Consider the following 3,146-nt stretch of genomic DNA (forward strand, 5'->3'; position numbering starts at 1 on the left):
CGATGGAAGATGAGATGTAGCGAATTAAGAGACAGCGGATATGATAGTTGGAATGGATATTGAAGCCAAAGAGCGAAGAGGAAGAACCACTGGTACGCTGCTGTAAACTCGGCTATAGCCGCGTAAGCGGTGTCTACGACAATAAAGAAGACCACGACAGTCGGGTCTATGTAACCGGAACGAATTTTTATCCGGCCAAGGGATGTGAACTCGTCAGAATTTTTCCGCTACAACAACAACAATAATAAAGAAGAACATATGATCCTTCAACAGAACTACGGAGCTCGTTGATGCTGTATTATGTAAGTGATTTTTCATTTACTCTTTCATGACAGCTTCACTTTAATAGTAGAAAAATAATTGTAAGCAAATGACAATAACATTAGGGTGGTGACTAAAAAATAAACATAGTCGAAATAACACCAAAATGAATATGCTTCAAAAGATACTTAACCGACGTCTTCGGATTTATTGCTACCTTGCACGAACCACTAAAGAATCTACACAATGATTAAGCGCAATATTGGCAGTTTCTTGAAAAATACTAGCACCCTAATGTTCATACAAATAAAAGCATGCGATTATGTGTGTAGGTGGCACTGTGTAAATGAACCGTCCACACATTTATCAGCGCACAGTGACACTTTGCGCACTTGCCATTCAGCCGTTCTGTCACTCTTCCCAACCATATTCGATTGTTTACACTTTTCGTTTTCAGTCCTGTTCGCACGACACATATCCGGCCATTTATTATGGCTACAAACATCCTCAGTGGCCCAAGGCCCGCTTGTCGCACCCACAATGACTCGCATATACCGTTGTTCGAACACATGCACACACACACACACACAAATACATAAGGGTATCTTGACGCCATTGGAGCATAACTCTTTTCGGGAGCGAGTGGGGCGTGAGGAGCGTACCCGTCACCTACATATGTATTTACACGAAATGCCCTCAAAGCTTGGCATTTCAGAGGCGGAGGTTTGTATATGTGAGGACATGTAATTTAAAGCATATTTACCGGCGCAATTCGTCATCCAAAAGCAGACTCGCGAAAATTGTTGTTGAAAATCGCAGGAAATTGTAAAAAAGCGGATGCGAAGAGGAACTTGTTGGATCAAAAGCGACGCGAGGCAAATAGGCTTCTGCAAAAAGTCAACAGATAGTTGAGAATAATTACAGTTGCAAAACTAAAACACCAAAAAACTATCTGAATACTTGAAGGCCCTGCGGGAACAACCGGTTAAAGTGGAGCTAAAGCTCCAGTCCGGTCTGCGCTTTGGACGGCAACTGTTGATCGAATATAGAGTCTCACCTTAAAGTGTCTTGCAAAATGCATAGATTTTCCACAAAGCAATTCTTTAAATATATGTTAACTTCTGCTGTAGAGACGTTTATTTGCTTAACGTTCATTCCATGCCTCCCAATCTGCAGTTCTTCTGCTGCACAATTTCGGAATTGATAAGTGACAATCAACATTTGACTGACAGCCTTATGTTTACACCGATGAGAATTGTGATTTAGCGGAAGCTTCATTGCAGCGGGGGTAGGGAGTAGTTGAATGCCTGTGGTGACTGACGATTTAGCAGCAAAAAGTGGATATTTCTGTATTTAATGTTAAAATTTTCACGTATCGGTTTCTGGTCGCTGGCGAAAAATTGGAGAGAATATGATTGATGATGTACACAAACACAAAAGCAATTGTGTGTCTGTTTGTGCGTGAGTGTGTTGGTTGACTGTGGAAGCGCGTTGGAGAGCGCATGGAAAATAGTTTGGCGAAAGACAAGGAGAGTACGAGTTGAAAAAGCTCAATTGATGAGTCTCAGCTGCAGATTTTGTTTCACGTAATTTATGGATGAATAGGTTAGGTTAAATTGAAAGATGGATGTATGTATGTTCACATGTTTGTGCTTTGTTGCAAAATGTTACTGGTTGATGAAATTTGAAAAATGTTTATTTGTGCAGCATTTATGCAGTTTTAAGCATTGAATTAAAGCTTTTAGTGTGAAGAGATTGATCTGTCATGTTTAAGGAATGTTTTAGTAAAATAGTTATCGGTATATGCATCATTTACATATACAAATACCACCAGTTTTGATCGGAAAGTAATTGGTCTGATTTTCTTCCTCCGCGACTGTACTTCGGAGCGCGCGCACCGACTGGAATTGGTAGACGGCGTTTCTAGCTGATGAACAAGCGGCTGGTCAGTTGTCTCCGACCACCTGGAGAGTCAGGACAAAAATTTTCGCGCGACGTGTTTCTGTGAGTGGTGCACGCCGAAAATGCAGCATTCGTTAGAGCAGAGGTACGACATTTGAACATATGTGAAAGTGATCCCCATTTTTTGAATTACGTAATCACAGGTAACGAGTCATGGAGCTTTGATTATGAGCCCGAGACAAAGAGGCAATCTTCCGAGTTGCACACGCCGGCGTCTCCTCTCCCAAAAAAGGAAAGAATGAGCAAATCCAAAGTGGCAACGATGCTCATTGTCTGTTTTGACATCAAAGGCATCGTCCACCATGAATTTGTTCCTCCTCGACAAACCGTTAACACCAAGTTTTACGTGGAAGTTCTCAAGAGACTCAAACGAAAGGTCAATTGGGTCCGACAAGACATCGCAGCGAACAGCTACCTAACCAAGGCCGGCATCCCATCGCTTCCACAGACGCCCTACAGCCGGGACCACATCCCGGACATTTTTTTATAGACTGTAAGAACATGATAGGAGTACTAACTGACCACTTTCTGTTGGCGACACACGCCCGCATCATGGGGCTGACAGATCAAGAAGATGGCAGGAAATGTCTGGAGCAGGACAACAAGGAAACAATATAGCATCTCTTGTGCACTTGTCCCGCATTGGCAAGACCACGCTGTAAGCATCTGGGGTCTCCACGGTATAGTACACTGGAGGATAGTGGTCGATATTGAGGCCGCAGGATCTATTAGAATTCCCGTAAAGCGCAGGCATCCCAAAAGATGACTCTCGTGTTGGACCTAGCGACTGAACTCCACCTGTTATCGCAAAGGACCAAAACTGGTCTATGCGGTTTATGGCTTATTGGCCTAACCTAACTTTTACACTTGTAATTGCTTTGCCAACCTTTTTAAATAATCGAAGTAATTACAAGAAAAACAAA

General features: G+C 42.5%; 1 protein-coding gene across 2 annotated transcripts in view; it reads left to right on the top strand.

Annotated features, from left to right (window-relative positions):
- Positions 1-3,146, top strand: part of LOC105226437 (ATP synthase subunit b, mitochondrial) — a 459,686-nt gene that overhangs the window by 376,063 nt on the left and 80,477 nt on the right. The window lies entirely within an intron of this gene.

This window comes from Bactrocera dorsalis, chromosome 5 (genome assembly GCF_023373825.1).
Source record: "Bactrocera dorsalis isolate Fly_Bdor chromosome 5, ASM2337382v1, whole genome shotgun sequence".
NCBI lineage: Eukaryota > Metazoa > Arthropoda > Insecta > Diptera > Tephritidae > Bactrocera > Bactrocera dorsalis.